Source organism: Microcebus murinus, chromosome 5 (assembly GCF_040939455.1).
Source record: "Microcebus murinus isolate Inina chromosome 5, M.murinus_Inina_mat1.0, whole genome shotgun sequence".
NCBI classification, from domain to species: Eukaryota; Metazoa; Chordata; class Mammalia; order Primates; family Cheirogaleidae; genus Microcebus; species Microcebus murinus.
In genome coordinates this window covers 52,699,232-52,719,425 of record NC_134108.1, presented here as the reverse complement: position 1 = coordinate 52,719,425, position 20,194 = coordinate 52,699,232, and the positions used below count along the sequence as shown (strand labels likewise).

At 42.0% G+C, this 20,194-nt stretch overlaps 1 protein-coding gene and 1 pseudogene across 2 annotated transcripts in view; one reads left to right on the top strand and one right to left on the bottom strand.

Moving 5' to 3' along the window:
- Nucleotides 1–20,194, bottom strand: part of PREP (prolyl endopeptidase) — a 137,554-nt gene that overhangs the window by 17,237 nt on the left and 100,123 nt on the right. The window lies entirely within an intron of this gene.
- Nucleotides 6,034–7,581, top strand: LOC105864881 (large ribosomal subunit protein eL8 pseudogene; annotated as a pseudogene).

Below are 20,194 nucleotides of genomic sequence, written 5' to 3'. Positions count from 1 at the left end.
ACTGAGTTTAGCTAGATCTTCTGTATAACTTGCTACAGCATGTCCATCTGCACTTGCTGCTTCACCTTGTACTTTGATGCTATGGAGATGACTTCTTCCTTTAAACCTCATGAACAAACCTCTGCTAGCTTCACACTTTCCTTCTGCAGCTTCCTCACCTCTCAGGCTTCATAGAACTGAAGAGAATTAGGGCCTTGCTGTGGATTAGGCTTTGGTTTAAGGGAATGTTGTAGCTGGTTTGATCTTTTATCCAAACCACTCAAAACTTTCTCTGTATCAGCAATAAGGGTGTTTCATTTTCTTATCTTTTGTGTGTTCACTAGAGCAGCACTTTCATTTCCTTCAAGAACTCTTCCTGTGAATTCACAATTTGGCTAACTGGCATCAGAGGTCTGGCTTTTGTCCAGTCTCGGCTGTTGACATGCCTTTCTCACTAAGCTTAACCATGTCTAGCTTTTGATTTAAATTGGGATACATGGGAGTCTTCCTTTCACTTGAACACTTAGACGGCATTGTAGGTTATTGATTGACCACAATTTCAATATTGTGTCTCAGGGAATAGAAAGACGCGAGGAAAGGGAGACAGACAGAGGAACAGCCAGTCGGTGGAGCAGTCAGAACACATTAAGTTTACTGTCTTATAATGGGCGTGGTTAGTGGCAGCCCCAAACAATTACAATAGTAACATCAAAGATCACTGATCAGAGATCTCTATAACAGACACTGTGTTTCCCCAAAAATAAGACCTACCCATAAAATAAGCCCTAGCAGGATTTCTAAGCATTTGCGCAATATAAGCCCTACCCCGAAAATAAGACCTAGTGATGGGCATGGCTACGCAGCGTATCTGCACAACCCATGCATTTCGTCACGGAGCAGTAAAGAAGACAAGCAGCCCTTCCCATCTGCCCCATGAGAGCTCTATTGCTCGACATGAGAAATTAGGGCCAATGGTTCTAAAGGAAATAGAGTCACAAGAAATTCAGGATGGAATTTCTTGTGGGTTTGGAGGGTTATGGTGATGTTCCAGGAGACGACGACTTACCTGTATTTGAATAAATGTAGATTGTTGTACCATACTTAAAAATAACACATCCCCTGAAAATAAGCCCTAGGGTGTCTTCTAGAGGAAAAATATAAGACCCTGTCTTATTTTTGGGGAAACATGGTATAATAATGAGAAAGTTTCACTATTGTGAGAATTACCAAAATATGACACAGAAACATGGAGTGAGCATGTGCTGTTAGACTTGTTCCATGTCACAAGCCTTCAATTTGTAAAAACCACAATATTTGCAAAGTATAATAAAGCGAAGTGCAATAAAACAAGGTTTGCCTGTACATGCAATGTATGAATGCACATATATATTTTATTAAATCTCTCTATGGGTGTATACTTGCACACAAACATAGCAGTATCTTCTACCATCCCATTTATGGAATGGCAACTGATACTAAACCTAAACCTGAGTCTTCAATAATAGGGCAAATTGAACCCTGAGTCTTTTGATAACCATGGAATGAATCCAAGTGGACATTTTAGAAATAGTCACTAAAAATAGCCCAGGCATTTGCATCATGCACTTTCTACTGCCTTGACTTAACCAAAGCTTCCTCTTGAAGCTTCTTCTTTTAAAAACTTTTAAGAGGCTTTGGGGCTGTTTCCTATCCCACTGACCTGGATTTGTTAGGTTAGGTGGAGAAGTTAGTGAACCCCTTCCTTCCATGTGCTCCCCACAGCTGGCCAAAAAGCTCCACATCAGAGTCTGCACTGGTGGTTCTTGGCCCTTACTGGCTAGGCCTGTGCATCCATGAAGAACCTGTTAAAAATCCAGTTTCTCAGGCTGCATCCTCAGAGATCTGGATTCCCTGGATCTGGGCTCATAAAACTAGTCACACCATTTGCTTTTATCACTCCCTCTCTATCCTTACCAAGTAAAATCAACTTAAACCAGACATTTCCCCACAATCCTTGACAAATTTAATATGTGATTCTATACTTCTCTCTACCCATGTCTCTTGTGATTTCCCTCAGTGACTTTAACAATGGGATCAATGACCTGTCCAGTGTCTCCCCCCTTACACATGCTCGAAAGTCTCAATGTCAAGACCTTAGTGTCAACCCCCACCCCTGCCCAACCACTGGTTCCTTCAGATGTTTGCTGTGTGTCTACTATGTGCCGGAACACACTCAGCCCTGGAGATGTAAAGATGAAGATGACTTACATAATCCCTGTCCTCATGGGACTTAAAGTTTACTGAGACAGACCAAAAGCATGACACACACCCATTCACCTTGGCTATACCTTGGAGTTTGAAATTCTTCTGTAAGCAACAATGACAGTCCCCTTCTGACTCAATCTGTTCTTTCACTACCATTTTCGTTTCCTTTCTCCTGGGGTATCTGCTTTCATTTTTATATTTTGTTGAAACGCTTATTATGACATTTAGTTTCTTATATTCTCTCTGGCTGCCAGCCTCCCTTGGGTCTCTTGCTCAGCTTGGGACCCTTTCACAGCCCTTTAAATGTCACTAATGCCAGAGCTCCTCTAATTCTGACCCTAACCCACTGGATTCCTTCTCCTCGCCTGAGCTGCTGGACACTTGGGAAATGCCAACTCACTTCATTACAGATCAGTAACATTTGAACTCAGATTGGCTCCGAACTTACGTCTCTCCCCCAACCCCCACAAATGAAGTCCTTATCTCTTTTCCTTCCTATACCTTTCCTAAATCTTCCTTACATCTTTTTCCTCTCTAAATCAATTCCAGAGTAGCTGCTTCCAATGTTTTCCATTTTCTTCCATTCCCAACACCACCCATTTGCATCCCCTACTGTTTGCACGTGGCTTTACCCAGCTTCAGGGAGCCCATCTGCCTGGAGCTCTTGAAAAACCTTCTGCCCACATCACTCAACCTCTGCAACTCCAGAGAAAGGATCACCCGGCCTTGTTCCATTCTTTACTGCCTCCACCACTACTGCACGCTTCCAATTCTCACATTTTGTTTTTGCATTTTGTCCCTTTCTTTGGCATAACAGACACAAATTTCTCCTGTCCTGTGTGACAAAACAAAATCTTTTATATGGCCCTGTCTGCCCCACAAACTAAATCTCCACTATTATTATCATATATTGATATACAGGATCAGGCTAATACTGGGCTATACTTTACTACCTCTCACTCCTTACTTAGTAAGATACCATGGAATTCTTTGCAGGGTAAAACACTCAGATTTATTTCTTAATTTTTTAAATGTGGGGGATGGTTTAGTAAATCAATTTAAATATGCAGCAAGGGGAAAGAAATGAGGTAAGTTAACATTTAGGATGAGGGTGCAAGGAGGTGGACTACAGTAGCTGAATCGCGGGTTATACAATGTGCATATATCTTATCTGTTTCACTGCTGCACCAGCCTTCTTCACTGATGATATGCTTATGGTTATGACGACCAGAGTCCAGGTCTGGGAAGGGAGGCCCACGAATGCTAAATATTCTGGGTCAGTGGCAAGCACTTACTCCAGTGAAGAGGAGAGACAAACATGCCTGGTTGCTCGCCATATAGCCTTCTGAATAGCCATGGAGTTTTCTGTGTTTCTTGAACAAAGGATATATGGGGCCAGAATGGATATCATCAGAAAGACTGAATTAAGGTACCACATGGATCAAGTATATTTAATATACTATGAATATTTAGTGTCTCATGTACCTCATGCATATTTAGTATCCAGATTTATCATATATGAATAGTGCCTCATGAATACTATCTATCTCTTGGTCCTTTATACCTTTATATATTTAATCACACTTGCTCTACTTACTGTATATACCGAACACATAAGTTTCAACTATTACATTTTTCTAGCAGAACTGAACAGTCTCAAGTAGTACAAGAAATGAATATTTCAAAATGTCAGGAAACCAAGACTAAGAATTTTATCAAATATAATCAGACCCTGGAAAGATATTTTATAAAAGAATATTTCAAATTTTATCTTTTGTTCAACTTGATCTGTTTTAATGATATAGTTGTGAAAAAATAAAAAGCCTTGCTTGTTTTAAGAAGGATCGAGTAAATCTATGTTAAAAACTGCATCCCTATGAAAAGTAATGGGACTTAGTAAAAGAATTTTGTATAATATCCAATCACTTTTTCATGTTGTTTTATAGAAAGGGCCAATCTGTATATATCATATATTTTCTTTTCTTTTTTCTTTTTTTATTTGAGCATATTATGGGTGTACAAATGTTAAGGTTACATATATTGCCCATGCCCCCCACCTTGAAAACACTCAGATTTAACACATTAAAACAATGCTGCCTAGTATTTCATTGTATGGATGTGCACACATCTATCTAACCATTGCTCACTGACACGTATTTAGACTATTCTTTATTTTTCTGTTATCAATGATGGAATAAATCCCTTTTAGATAAATCTGGTATACTAATTCTATGATTTCTGTAGGATATATTCTTAGACATAAGAATGCTAGGTCAAAGTGTATATGCATTTAAAAATTCAATAGATTCTGACAATTCTCCAAAAAGGGCTTATCACCTTAAGCTCCTAATGACAATGTTTAAGTAAGTGTCCATTTCTCAACAGCAGTGGACATTAAAATGGATTTTAATTTTTGCTAGTCTAATAGGCAAACACTGCCATTTCATTATTGCTTTGTTTTTTTATTTGCAAACATTTTCATCTATTTATTAGTCATTTTATATTCTGTCCTCAGAAAACAAAGTATGCCTGATTTTTATTGTGTTATGTTCCCTTTCTGATTGGTTTATAGAAACTCATCTTACGTTAAGAGTAACCTATTTCCTGTCATGCTTTGTTTATGTTTCCTCCCAGTATACCATCTGTGTTTTAACTGTCTTTGTGGTATCTTGAGCTACAATAAGTTGTTAATATTTATGTATCCAAATATCTAGTTTTCCCTTATAGGACTCTCTTCCTAACGTTATAAAAATATTTGTCTATATTTTTTATCTTGAATTTTTACATTTATATATATGTGTATGCTTATACTTGCCTTTTCTTTTTAAAATTTTTATAAATTTTTTTGTTACATTAATATAGTGGTGAAATCTGGGCTTTTAGTGTACCCATTGCCCAAACAGTATACATTGTATCCAACTGGTAATTTTTCATTCTTTACCCACCTTCACATTTATTTTATTTTTACATATAGTCTGGGGTCTAACTACTTTTCTCCAAATGGCCAACTATTATACACCATTTAATAAAGAATGTTCTTATTCTTTATTATTCTTGTTCTTATTCTTGCCCTCACTGTTCAGAAATGCCATTTTGGAATTGGTTTCTTTCCAGGCCTCATCCTTCTCAATCCCTATATGGCAGCAATCACTTCTTTGGTATCCTGGCTTCCTGGATGGAATATTTCTCTGCTTCTTTTTTATTTCTCTAATTCTTTTTCAGCCTTCCTAATTGATCCATTACTGGCTCCTCTCCCTTCTGTTTTGCAAATTTCTATACTTGGTCTTTTCTCTCTGCTATCTCAAAGAGCGCCATTAAGCTACTCTATGCGAAGGACCTCCACGGCCATGTTTGCAGGCCCCTGGCCAGACCTGTGGTTCCTGAAGGTCACCTTTGAGGGGCTGGTTAGGAAGCCCCTAAGGTTACCTCAGCTCCGGGGGTGTGTGAGCTCACGTGGTGGATGGGCTGTCTGCAGCTCCAGGTCAGCACGCCCCGATACCCCTGTGCACATGCCCCTCCTTGGGACTCTTACCTGGACTAACAGCAGCACTCACTTCTTAGCCACCCGATTGTCATTCCTCAGGATTATCTCCTGTGCCAAGGACCCCCACATCCATGTCATTGTTTTGGTTTTTACAACCAGGTCTTTTCTCTCCCACTTGTATTGGCAAACCTGCTCAGAGTTCTCTACTCCACTAGTCTCTAACCAACAGTCTCCTGATCCCTCTCACTCGCTGAAGTGGAGTTGTGGTAGGAATACTAGAACCTTAAACTATTATTAGTAATGTATAAAAATTATGCCTTTCATACATGTATATGATACAAGAGCCCTTGGTGCTTGGTGAGTAAACAGTTGCCAAAGCTTTAAATCTATGTGTTGTTTTTCCATTATTCAATAGTTTTTTGCTACCACAATACTCAGGGTTCAAGTTAAAAAGCCAAAGACTTCCTTTCCCTTTTTCTCTTTCTTGTAACCAATGAGAGCTGACAATACACGACTGTTTTTTCTGAGTGTCCACTGTAGACATGGCCCTGTAATGCGATGCCAAAGCTTTTATGGGATCCTTCCCAGAGAGGAAAACAAAGTGCTCACATGGTATCTAATAGGCGCCCACTTGAGTAATAGAAAAGGTCTGTCTGTCATCCAGAGCTAATGGCTCATAGCATGAGTCTGACAGGGCCCTGTCTTGCTTCTTCCTGTCAGCGACAGGGCAAATGGGTCGTGCAACAGATCCACTACAGCAAGGAGCCTGTGACCTGGCATCCCCTTTCGCCTTAACATATGACAAGCACCACGGGAAAACCCACAATGGACAGGTGGTCTTTGGAAGCGCTCCTAAGATCTCATAAGAGGGACTATTGATATGATGTGTTCATCAGGGACACAGTAAATAAAAAACAATAAATAAAAAACAAACATTACAACAGTGATTCAAAGCCACAGTTGGTTGGGCCAAGGTAAACACAAAATTAAGAACACTTCTTTCCATAATTTCATTTTCCTTTCCTTTAAAACTTGGATTCTTTTGGCATCTTGCGTGGCTAGGGGGAACAAAGGTATCCCTGGCCCCTGATGTTGTGAAGAAGCAGGAGGCCAAGAGGGTAGTCAATCCCCAGTCTAAGAAAGGCCCAAGAATTCTGGCATCAGACAGGACATCCAGCCCCAAAGGGATCGCACCTGCCTTGTCGAATGGCCCCACCACATCTGGCTGCAGTGACAAAGGGCTATCCTGTGTAAGAGGCTGAGAGTGCCTCCCACGACTAACCAGTTCTCCCAGGCCTTGGACCACCAAAGAGCTAGCTATTCGGCTGCTTAAGCTGGTCCACAAGCACAGACCAGAGGCAAAGAGAGACAGAGACTGTTGACCCAGGTGGAAAAGAAAGCTGCTGGCAAAGGGGATGTCCCCACTGAGAGACCACCTGTCCTTAGAGCAGGGGTTAATGCTGTCACCACCTTGGTGGACAAGAAGGCTCAGCTAGTGGTGATCACACAACATGTGGATACCATCCAGCTGGCTGTGTTCCTGCCCTGTGTCAGGAGATGGGGGTTCCCTACTGCATTATCGAGGGGAAGGCCGGGCAGGGGCATCTAGCCCACAGGAAGACTTGTACCACCATCGCCTTCCACAGGTTAGCTCAGGAGACAAAGGAGCTCTGGCTAAGGTGGTGGAAGCTATCAGGACCAATTATAATGACAGATGTGACAAGATCCATTGTCACTGGCGAGGCAATGCCCTGGCTCCAAAATCTGTGGCTTGCATTGCCAACCTGGAAAAAAACAGAGGTCAAACAAACAAAAAGCTTAAATTCTTCATTTTGGAGACTCACAATAGCATAACAATGTTACTTCACATCTAAAACCAAGAACAGAAGCACAACAAGGCTGTAAGGAACCACACTCTCGGTGAAGCCCATGCAGTTTCTTGAGAAAGGACAGAGAAGAGTATTTTCTGAGCAGTCACCAGATTGTGCCACCTGGTAAACAAGGCTGTCAGTTTTTTTTTCAGCCCTAAGAAAATAAGACGATAGTCTCAAATTCTTGTTTTAGATACAAGGAGAGGTTGTCACTCTAGGACCTTATCCACCTAGCAGTCCTCTCTTATCTGACAAATGACAAAATAAGACCCAAGAAGATAAGAGAAGGTAACACTGTCAGCTTATGGAATATTGCCACCATGGTCTCCCAAGTCCCCAGTCCAGAGTTTTTTCTACTGTATCACAAAATAATTCACTTCAAACCATTACTTCCTCATATATGCTTTTATTGGATGCAATGATGCAAAATGTTGTTAGAATCTTTGGCATGGATTTAAAACATTCATTTTTTTCTCCCCAAGACAATGACTGCCTGTCTCTAGAAAATCCGGGGGACGAATATCATTCTGCTGGAGATGGTATGCCTTATTTGCTCTTCTGTTTTTGTCATGCTCTTAAAAAGAAGACTCATTCAAGAATTGCAAAAAGCCATGTTCCAGATACAGGGGTTGCTGTTATTATTATTTTAGCAAAATGAGTCTGCATAGAAAGGTGATCCTTCTCCACATAGTCATTAGCGTTATCATCTTGAAGATAGATTACTGAAATGATAAAAATCTCACTATGTCTTGCCATGCCACTCTACTAAAAATTTTGATATCAATAGTATTTGTAAAAGGCTTAACAGATACAATTCACTGCATAAATGAAATAAAAAATGCTTGAGAGAATCATAAAGAAAGCAATTCCAACTTTCTAAGTAATCAATTAAATTTAAACCAGCTTCTAATTTTGCACATTTAAAACCATATTCTAATGAATGATCATTTAACAGATAAGGGCTCGCAGATCCTGAGCTGAATCCTTTAAATTAAAAACAAAACTAAAACTACTGAAGAAAAGGTTTAAATTTATATAAAGTACATAATCTAAAATTTCAGAAATGACCCATTCCTACTGTTAAGTGTGACTTTCCGGAAACACCACCAAACATAAAGCAGTTTAACTTTGCAAGTGTGCTCAGGCACAAGATGGCAGTCATGGAATACACGTCCAGCTGCCTTGACATGTGAAGACGGTTTCAAACAAAAGAAATAAAAACACATGCCTTTAAAGGAAACAGAGGAACAAGTAAACATAACAAATCAAGGGAACATCAGTGTTCTTTCTAGTGAATGACAGTTGTGGAAGGATCAACTGCCTCCCCCGAAACGATTACTCTCCTTGAGATGAATACAGTTAGTAACAAAATCAGTTTCGTTAAGACGCTCAAATATATGCAACCATTTAAGTTCCCCCAAAACAATCTTTTGACGTAGTTCAGATTTGGGGCTGAGGGAAACACCAGGCCTCCCATTATCACCAGGAACGGGCCGTGCTCACACATGAAAGATGAAGGTAAACTGCAAAGGGCAAGCCTTCACAGAGAACGTCTGCTGACACACTCCTGCCTAATTTTAGAGCCTGACAGGTTGAGAGGAGAATGTTCATAAAAGGGTGTTGAGCGCCTCCTTTTTATCAGTTGACGGGGGCCACTTGTGTGGCCTGGGCAAAGTGTGCCAAGTAAATCTGACGAGAAGCAGAACTGCTCTGAGATTCCACAGTCCATGCAAGGAGGGAACAAGACATTCCATTTCCCAAAGAGCTGGGCAGAAGGCAACCTCTGTGCCTCAGTTACCTCGTAAAACATGTATATGAAGAGTCTCCTAGGACTTAAAGGAAAGCACTACACATTTCTGTGCTGTGCTAAGGTTAAAAATACTAGTCTGGCATTAGAAGGTTGTAATGCTATTTTCCAGGCGTTTAACTTTGGGGAAGCGGGGAGGAGTTTAAGAGTCACCCTTGGGCAGAAAATATAAAAGGAAAATCTATTCCAGACTGTATCAGTTAATTTTTCCAAGGATGGCTGGACAATTTTGCAAAGTGGAGATTTAAAAGCTCCCACGGCGCACCTTAATAACAGCAAAGTCAGTCTATTTAAAAATCTATTTTAATTTTTCGTACATTTCTTGAGCACCAACAATGTGCTAAGTGCCATACTGATAGTCTTTGCTGAAATTTATCAGCTCTCTAAGGCTCAGCGACCTGTTCTTTAGAATAATATGCTTTTTTTCCCAGCCTCAAACTGTGAAGCAAGAAGTGAAGTTCTGAACTCAAGGAAAGAAGAGTAGCAGTAGAGGCACAGTGAGATCTCATGCCGTGGCACTTTGATGAGTTTATTTGGGTTTTAGAGGTATTTAGGTATTTTGAGATAGAAACACACGTAGGGCTGCAATGGATAAATTTGATTTGTGAACATAAAAGCTGCCTTCAGTTCTACTGCTCTGATTTCTTTGTGGTCGATAAAGCACATAATCAGATAGTTTCATTAAAGCCAAGGGACCCCACTCCATGCAGGGGCCCAGAGAAAGCAGCTGCTGTACTACTACTGCCCTGTAGTAAGGTGTACTACAATGGGATTTATTTATTTCTTTGTTTGTAATATTTATTTACTTATTTTCAAATTGTAGGAAACAGTTTGCTGGTCATTGTTTGAATCCTGGAATTCCCCATTAATGATACTGATACAAAATATTAGTTGTTAATCCATGCTAGCCCACCAAAAACTAATTTAACATTATTGGTATATTGGTAAAAATGAGTCATTTTTGAATCTCTATTAACAGTTGAACTAATACATAAATGAATCTGCATTAACACTTGAACCTCCTTCTCACTCATCACACAATTCCACTTGCAACCATCTGATGTTAAAGTCTAGAGTATCCTCGTGGGTGAAAAGTGCATGACAACCATGTAGATGGTCAAACAGGACTGTGGTCTTTATTTGGTGGTGACAAAAAAGGCTGCAGTTTAGTACCCAAACTTGCAGTTAATGGTAACCCTTCTATCCAGGCAAAGTAATTAAGAAGAGCTATGAAACTGAAAAGAAAACTAGAGGAGATCAGGAAAAAGAGCCAGTGTGAGCCCAGCCACTGCAAGCTGGCATGTACCCCTGTGTTTCAGAAAGGGCAGGCAAGCCAAAATTACAAATTGCTTTCCTTACTGAATTGACCAAAGAGTACATTTTTCCTCCAAAAACCTCGTCAAGGGTTGCATTTCGTACCTAGTACAGAATCAGCCCTCATAACAAAATCAGATTTTTCGGAATAAATATTATACATGATACAGTCAGAATCACTGACTGCTTTTTCTTTGTCTTTTTTCTGTGAACATGTAGGTGTTTGAGTCTCTTGTATTTCTTCTTTCACACTGGATTTGGGCTGTTTGAAAACTATTTTATTGTCTTTATCATCATCACTCATTTCAGCCACTTCAGATATTCGTTTCTCTAACAATGTTGGTGTACAAACTGGTGTGGCACCCGGCTAGCCACAGTCTTCTCAGGAGTGGCAGGAATGCCTGAAACCTGTTGTTTCATTTTCTTAGGTAAAACCAGTGGAGGAAAATTATAATCAATTCTTTTTTTAGCTAATTTCTTCCTGAGTAATTTTTCTTTCTTTTTAAGTCATCTCTCCATCTGTAGCCTTTGCGTAAGTGTCTGTCTCTGATTGTACTGTCACTACTGGTTATGAAGTCTGTTTAAATTGAGTATTCCACTTGTTAAAAAGTTCTTTATGTACTTTTTCAGGTGTTACAAAACAACACTGCAAGAGTCCTTCACCAAAAAGGTAGTTGTTCATTGTTTTAGCAACTATCTTGGCAACATCATCAGACTCAAACTCCACAAAGGCACCCCCTCTATTTCCAATCCTTTCACTTCTGGACAGTCTGAGTTTTGTAAAAGTGCCAAACTGAGAGAAATATTCTTGGACCTGGGTTTCGTAACCTGTGTTAGGTAAATGGTCCACATAGACGACCCTAGGCTTAAGTTTTTCTTGCTTTTGTCACCGGGTTATGCACTAGTGCCCTGGCACCACTTCTTTTTGAAACTTGACATCTTCCTGTGGGTTCAACGGATCAGCTGGGAGGGTCAGCAGAGACTGCCACGATAATGAACCTCATACAGTGCCCCCAGAAATCTACAATGGGATTTAGACTACACATGGAATGCATGTGTGTGTTTTGCTCCTGCATGAAAACATGATGAATCCATCATCAGGGGGCTAGGAGCTCTGGATGGTTTACATTCAATAAATATTTACTGAATGAATAAATAAGAATTGCATATTATACACTCTCTTTTTGATCCCCAAATACCTATACCAGCCCGCCTCAGTTCCTGAGGCTCAATGACATCTTGGCCACCTCTCTCACATCATCTTATCCCTGCCTGTCTGCATGGTGGCCTAGACTTCATGAGCCCCTGCTTCTGATCTTTCAGCACCTATTACCAGATTAATTCCCCTGAAATCTTCCTGTTAGTCTAGGTCACTTCGTATTGAAAACATGTAATACCTCTCCATTTTCTACAAAATGAAGTCCAGCAACTAAAACTCTCCACTCTCTGCCTTCAACTTTCGTGAATCCATCCCAACTTCAACTGTCCTCTCTACTAATATTGCCATTTCACACCTCCAGAGCTCCAATCCCAATGTCACAAGCCTTTATAGACTAAATCACAACTGAAAAAAAATCCATTGGCTCTTGGGAGTTTACCGGTTTGACCTCCTCCACCCCTAGCCAATGCAGGCACCCCCAAAGCTACATTTTAGGCAGGTTTACCTTTGCTTGAATATTTCTAGTAATGATAAAGAAACTTAAAATAGCACAAATGACCATTCATTTCATTTTGGAGACTGCTAGAAAGTTATTCTTTACCTGAAAATGTTAAAATACCCCAAAACACAGAAAATAAAAGTTAGCCAAGGCTCTGGAGACAGAATCTAGTAATAGTAAATTCCTATGCAAGCTAATTATCAACTAAAGTTTCCATATAGTTAACAACAAGTGTTAAAATGCCTGTCAGTTTCTGTTAATACAATTTTCACAGTAGAGTTTTCCTTAGTTCTTACTTTGGTCAAAAATCATGTTATTTATTTTACTTGGTTTGTTTAAAACATTTATCTAGTTCTTATATGTACCAAGCACTATTCTAAGAGTTTTGGAAATATTCAAATACAGCTGGCCTTCTATACCCACAAGTTCTGCATCTGCACGTTCAACCAACTATGGTTGAAAATATTTGGGGGGGAGGAACACCTCCACCAAACAATCCAACAATAAAAAAATACAAGGTTGTATTGGCAACAAGGTTGAAAAGACACTACAGTATAACAACTATTTACATAGCATTTACACTGTATTAAGTAACAAATAATCTAGAGATTTAAAGTATGTGGAAGGATGTGCATTGCATAGGTTACATGCAAATACTATACCATCTTCTATGGGGGACTTGAGCATTCTTGGACTTTGGTATCTGCAGGGGGTTCTGGAACCGATCCCCTGTGGATATGGGACACCTGCACTATGAATACCCCCACTTGTCAGATGCAGTTATTCTGACCCAGAGAAGTTAAATAACTAGCCCAAATCATACATCTCATAAATGATAGAGTCATGACTTGAACCCAGGCCTTCTGGCTCCAGACACCATGCTCTTAGCCACTGTAAACAAGGGATCAGCCAATCCCCTAGGCTCTCCTCTGGGGGCCCCTCCCCTCCACGACACTGTAGCCTTGTGTCTCCCTTCTAGGGCTGTGCACCTATTTGCCTCTGCATCTAGGATGGCACCTAGAAGACAGCAGGTACTTAGAAAACACAGGCTAGAAAAATGTATACATTAATGCTCAAACTGGACCCTATATTTCCATTGAACAATATAAGAAAAAGTATTTTAAATGGCATTTCATTAAAAAAATTCCATACAAATAGAACAGCCTAGAGTCTGGCCTCAAAAACACTTGTAAGTTGAAAAGTCATAAAATAAAAATTAACTCTGATTGAGGCACTTAAGAGATTATATAAGCTTTTCAGGATCACAAATTTTCAACTTATTACTAATGAAAAATATTTAACACCTGACATTTTCTTTATGTGTAGCTGTTAATCTATTAATTTAGCAATGCCAGGGCAAAGACCTTTATGGCTCCTAAACTGTTTAGCTGTGCTAATTTACTGCAGGAGACTGCACCTGCATGATAAAAACCCAGAGGACATTTGAAATCCATTTCAAATCCTCATTAACTCAAAACTACAGGGCAGATCACTTATTTATTTTATTGCCTTAGAAAAACAGCATTAATAACCAAAATGCTGAAAAGATAAACTCCGGTCAGAATGTTCATTAACAGAAGAGAACTGCACACTTTACAAATTTGAGGCTGGTAGTTATTTGCTCCTTAACAGGGTGAACTATTAAAGAGAGACAGCTGTTAGTGAGGAGAAAGCGGAGAGGTGTTTGTGCAATCAAGCTGGTCATGGCAGTGAGGAGATTAAACAGGACTGTGCAAAGCTGAGTGTGGCCCTGAATTGAGGACATCGAGGAAGGTCTCAGAACTAGGAAGCTGGCATAACTGGCCAATTAACACTTTTTGTTTGTATATCCAAGGGAAACCGAGATGCAGCAAAACACTGTCACAAGCAAATGCACACAAAATAATCTTTTCACAAAAATGACTGACTGAAATGTTGAAAAGGGGAATTTGGAAACAAAATTCTCCAGCACAAACACATTTATGCAAGTTTCTGTTGGACACATCTAATGCTATTATACTCTGATCCACTTCTATTTAGAGTGTCTCAGACAATGCAAATGCAAATCACTAAAATAAATCCTTCAGGTGACTAAGAGGCAAAACAGAAATCCATCATAGATGATTTCAAGTTACTTAAAGAACTTTCAGAAAGAAATCCATGAGCACCAGTGCATTTCGGCCCCCCACTGGGAAACGTGGGGCCAGAGTGGACTCACGCTGGGGATGAAGCAGCCTGCAAAGAGGCGGTCAATTAGAAGAGGCTGGACTAGAGACTTAGAGGCAACACCTACTGGGAAGCAACTCGCCAGGGGGCAGAAAAAGAGGAGAAAGAGGAGGAAAAAATGAGGGCAAATCACAAAGTTGAGAAATCCTGCTGTGAAGGTACAAGAACAAATCCTTTTTGACTTATATTCTAAACTTGGCAGTGCAAAATGTTGTTTTATGTTTGTGTAGTAGTGTGACAGTAGCAGAAATCTTAACAGTGAAACCCTATATAATGTTATCTTTTTGGATGGTGGTTAGATGCATGCTACAACCTCATTTTAGCCCAAGCACTACCATGACAGGAAGGTCTTGTGTATTCCTTTGAAATGTTTTCAAACACAGAATAATATGCTTTTAATCACATATATACCTTTTGATTATCACCAGTAGTTAAGAAAGATGAATGCTGAAGGTGAATAACTGATCACGTTCAAGGAAGATCCGGAAAAGAACATCGCATACCGCCACTGAGCACAGATGGCACTCAGGACTGTGAACGGGGAACCTGTGACAATTATGAAGCGTCCGGGTTTGTGCAGAAAAGCTGGCAACAAAGTCACTACACTAAGTGCAAAAACCTTCACTTAGCGCATTTGCAGTGATATTTTTTCCTAGTAACTATATAGTAGGAATATGTCATATACTAGCACACAAAGCCCTGGGCTGTAAGGAGACCCCTCAACCCATCAGAAGCAGCTGGGCTCACTGGCCCCACTCACACTCCCTCTTCAATCCATTGCTATGTGATGCTCACTGGCTCCTCTCGCGGCCAAATGCTCATGGCCAGTCCCAACCCTGCCCAGGCTGTGTCCCCTGTGACTTCTTTGCAATTCCATGCCGTTCTCCTTGAAACGCTCCTCCTCTGGCTTCTCTGATGCAAGCCATCCTGGCTCCTCTTCCTCCCTGTTCCTTCAAATGTTAGTGTTCCTTAAGACTTTGGCCCTCTTCTCCCTCTACACACACTGTTGGAGTTTCCAGCTGTGCCCGTAGGTTCACTGACTACCACCACTGCCAGTTTTCACAACTGCCCCTGGCTCCTCAGCCTGACGCTCTGAGCACCTGGTAGGCAGATGGCCCCATGTGCATCCTACACAGCCCCTTGCAAGTCTCTGGACCTGTCTCTCTTCCCAGGCTAGTCTCGGGCTATGTGAACTCCAGCCAGGCAGCCAGTGTCTCTGCCGCGCTGGCCGTGCCTTTGCTTTGGCACAAGCTCTTCCTCCCGTGCCCTTCCTGTCTGCCCAAAGCTCTCCAGGCAGGAAGCTTTCTTTCCAGCAGCAGTCTTAGATGCTTCTCCTTCTCTAGGTTCCCACAGGACCTGTGATTAACTTAAACATCGTTTCCCTCACATTACATTGCTGGAAATGTTTGATTGCGTCCCCATTCCCATTAGTAATCACTACCCTGCCTTACATTCTCAGCACTGTCAACACTGCCAGGACACAGTGCTTCATAAATGTCTGTGAAGTAATTATGTTCATTTGCTTAAGAACCTTTTCACCCAGTCATTCCAAAATACTCATTTGTTTTCTCACTTGAAAATTCTATTTTATTTACATTAGGATTAGTCAGTATAGACACCATTGTCTTTAGCATCCTTTGGCTTTTTGATGGTGGAAGGGAGAACAATTACTTCTGGGACCTCACTTAGACTAACACGCATCTAAGACATTACAAGAAAAGCAAACAATGAAGAAGACATGTGTCATATACACGAATCGATAAAACTATTGAAAAATGAAGAAGGAAAAGAAAACTGAATGCATGAAATAAGAGGCTGCTTTGAAAAACATGATGCTAGAAAAGGCAAAAGCCACTTACAAGGATGAAGCCATATGTCTAGAGTCTTAAAAAAATAAATACAAAGTAATTATCACAAATTCTCATAAAACATAATAAGGGACCCAGCAATTGAATTTACATGTCAGTAGAGTTGTTTGATTGCTCAACTTGCCTAAAAGGCTCCCAAACATCTGTAAGCAAGCAACAACCAAGAGACCTAGAGTTGGAGGACTACAATGCAATAAATATGTGCTAGGAAAATATAAAGAAAAATTCACTTTGATGCTCTAAAAGGGAGAGACAGTATTATTTCTGCTTTGGTCATGAACAATGATCCAAAATAACTCTTAAAGACTGGATCACACAAAAAATTCCACAGAAGTAAACATGCTAGCAAACATTCGTTTTATGACAATATTTGTCCACTTTGAGTGGACAGGACCAAGTACCCTACAAGGGGAGAGGCAGATGGTCCAACATAGAACTATTACGTAAAGCAAATGGTCTATTTTTATAGGTTTCTGGCAACAACGAGATTATTTCAGAGTCCATCATCTATCACAGCCTTTCATTCCTTTGTCAAGTATCGATATGCATCTACTCTGCGTTCTGGGCTCTGAGGACAAAGCGGCGGGCAAAGCCACATTCTAAAGGGGAGACAGGTGAACACACAGACAAACGCTGGTGATACGTGCAATGGAGGAACAATGAGGCTGGACGTGGAGAAGGACCGCTGTATTACACAGCACGGGGAAGGAGGGAGTCTCTGATCCGTGCAAATAAGTGAAGCAGTGGGCCAGGGGTGGGGTGGCCATTCCAGGAAGAGGGGAGGGGGGAGGAGTTGTAGCCCTCGCATGTGCACAAGCGAGGCAAGGAGGCCAGTACGGCTACAGCCATGGGGCAAGTGGCAGGAGATGAAGTCAGGGACAGGGAAGGGGCACACAGTGGGGGTCTTGAGGGCATTACTTAAGGCTGGTCAAACCAGCCGACCAGCATAATTGCAAGGGATGTGCTATTTACTAAGAAGCTGCATTATCCTATGGAACAATGGGAAGAATCACTTCCTTTTTAGCCATGATCTCAGAACTGGCTGCCCTGCCTGCTAACACTGGCCCCAGCCAGGAAGTCAGCCTGCTGAAGCATTGAGAATGACATAAATCATTCACCCAAGCTGACACCACCACCACAAACCCTCAATACCGGGGCGGTAATGTGTTTACAGGAGACTAATTCACCAATGTCACCCCCAAGAAAAAGCCTGGCTGGACCACACTTAGGTTTTTCCACTGACGAAAGGGCCCCATGTTAAAGCCAGTCTGGCAGGGAGAGCTCGTCTCCTCTCGGCCATATAAACCAGCCCTGCTACACTGGCCCTTGTAGCTCAGGGCAAACCCAGTGGCTGTGGGGGGGCAGTAGCCCAAGAAGGGGCCATAGTGCTCCAGGAAGAGCTTTACTTGGGGGTGGGGACAAAAAGGCAGGTGGGCAAGGAGGGGCTGGAGCAGGTAGATGCAAAAATCAAGAATAAGGGCTGTGCCTGGCACGCTGTCACGCAGTGAGGTCACGAGTGGCCACCACGCCCCAAGGTGCCTCCCTGGCCCCCGCAGCTCCTGTCCTCCTCTCAGACCCCAGGCCTGTGAAGAAGTGTGGGCCCAATCCAAGGCTCCTGCATCCAGCTGGGTCCCCAGAGGAGAGGAAGCTGACCTGTAAGAGGGGGCCACGCAGATAAGCCCGGGGTTAATCACCAGCTCAGCTCGCGCTGATCGGCAGTCCTGTATGTTCCTCGTTAAGTAAAACTGGAAAACGGACGTTACTTCCTAAAAAACCCGGGTGCTCAGGACACGACTCTGAGTGTGGCAGAGAAAGTAATAAGACCCTTGAAGGGAAAAAACAAGATTATTCACTAGATTTTCTAGAGCTGTTTATATTTTTAAAGAAAATGCTCAGAAAAAAAGAAAGCTTAAACAGAATGAACTTCTCTTGACAGAATTTTAGGTGCTGTGGTAAAAAGATGGGTGAGGGTACAGAAGTGACCCCAAATCCCACCCAGGCCTAGCCTGTCTGCTCTCGGGAGGGAAGTGTGGTGTTGGCAAGGCTAGTCCCCTGTGCTCTGTCCCCTCTCCTTCCAGCACACAGAGGACTAGCCATGACACTCCCTGCCCACCCTTAAGTTGGTCTGTCCTCATGACACGGTGTCGGCCAGCGACAGGTGGCTGGGGGTGGGAGGTGCTACTTCTAGACAGAAGGCCTGAGGGCCACCATGGGATGCTATGTGCTTTCCCTCTCAGCCACAGGTCAAGCGATGCTTGAGTGGAGAGGCTCCTCAGGTGGGTCCTGGAACGGGGGACATGGAGGAGAGTCCGGGCTGACATCCTACAGACAGGATGTGGGAACAAGACATGAACTTTTCTGGCTTTACGTTCCTGAGATTTTGGAGTTGTGTGTTAACCACAATGACGTTGCCTATCCTAACTGATACAGGAAAAAATAACCAGGTAGGAATCCAATCATAAGTAGCAGAACATTCTAATGCTCAAGTGTCTTCCCATTCCTAAAGTGAAATGTAACAAAACCCACAAATGTTTCAAAATTTTAAAACTACTTTTTGGTTTTTAGTTGAAACTCAAAAATTGTTTAGAAGGAAAAATAGGCAACTGGATAGAGAATTCGGGGCCTAAGAGGTCTCACAGAAGGAAGGCAAGGAGCTGGCAAGGGGATTCACAGCTCCGAGGGACCCAGGCACTCTTGCACGCTTGTTCCTTTCTTCCTCCTGGCAGAGTGGAGGAAGTGTCCCTCCCCCTGTGACGGCCAATCCTCCCACCGGGGCTCGCATCCCCTCACTTCTTCTCGAGGACTGTGGCTCCTGTGGTGGTTCCCTGCCTACAGGTACCAACCCTTCAATGCACCAAAATAACCTGTTTTCTCTCATCTTACACGACACTGACCTTGTACACCTTGTCCAACTGTTGTATCAGTAACGGATCTGTTTTCTTCCCTTCTCATACCTTCTCCCCGATCCTGAACTTAATGCCACAAAAGCTATGGAAAGCCATGTTTATCAAATAAGTTTATGAAATCAAAATTTGATTTCTTTTTGATGGACAGGTTTTCTTAGCACAGCTGTGCAAGTTATTCAACAGGAAGAAAACGACAAACTTGAAGAGTAATCTGAAGGTGAAAGAGAGTGGGGAGAGTGGGAAGAAGATATGAACCACAGCTGTTAAAAATCAGAGATGCTCAATTAACCTACCAGGGATAATTTTTTTCCTAAAAAAACAAATATTTTTAATTTAAGCTTTTCACATTACGGCAGTAAGACAAGGTTGTTGTAACTAGGAAAAAATGCAATACAAAATGTATAAAAGCAGAGGTAATCCTCCCCGTCCCTCCATCGCAGTCACCCATAAAGACGCCAGTATCAGGGGCACCCGGTGCTCCTCAATACACAACTCCTGTCTCCCTCAATACACAACACACCCTCGTCAGCCACCTGCCTGCCGCCTCCACCCCCGAAGTGCTCTGGCCGAGCTCACCAACAGACCCACCTTGTCAAATCTAAGAACTCCTCTTCCTTCCTCACTTGACCAACCAATAGCACTGAGAGCCACCCGCTGCTCCCTCCCTTCAAATACCCTTTCCTCAGCTTCCTGGTCCACCTGGTCTGTGGTTGATTTTCCTCTCCCCTCTCTGGCTGCTCTCTTTTCAGGTTTCTTTGCTGGCTCTTCCTCCTCCAACTGAGCCCTAGATGTGGGGCTCCTCGGGGCTCCCTCCTGAGCCTTTTCCACTCTTTCCGTGCTCCTCATGTGACTTTGTCC